The sequence below is a fragment of the Euprymna scolopes genome, chromosome 42 (genome assembly GCF_053919585.1).
Source record: "Euprymna scolopes isolate OS-2025 chromosome 42, ASM5391958v1, whole genome shotgun sequence".
In the NCBI taxonomy this organism is placed as follows: domain Eukaryota; kingdom Metazoa; phylum Mollusca; class Cephalopoda; order Sepiida; family Sepiolidae; genus Euprymna; species Euprymna scolopes.
The window spans coordinates 66879494-66879802 of record NC_136523.1 but is presented as its reverse complement, the minus strand read 5'-3'; positions in this window follow the sequence as shown (position 1 = coordinate 66879802).

The window sequence follows — 309 nt, the reverse complement described above, 5'->3', positions numbered from 1 at the left end:
GGATACTATAGTATATAGGGTTTGTAAGGGGGAATGGAGGGCGCACCCGTGTCTACACCTGTGCAATTGTGCGTGCTTAGAAAATTAACTTAAATATATGTCGGAAGTTTAAATGTGTGGAATCTGAAAAAGTAAAATAAAATGAAGTAGAAGACCTTACATAAACAAAAACTAACTTCTAGTGGGGGATGCTAAGCCGTTCTTCCACCGTGCATACTCACTCTGCCCCGTGCCCTGTGGGGAAATGTCTTTGGTAGGTTTCTATTTTTTATGAAAAGAGTACTCATTTAGCGGTCCCAAATCTTTATT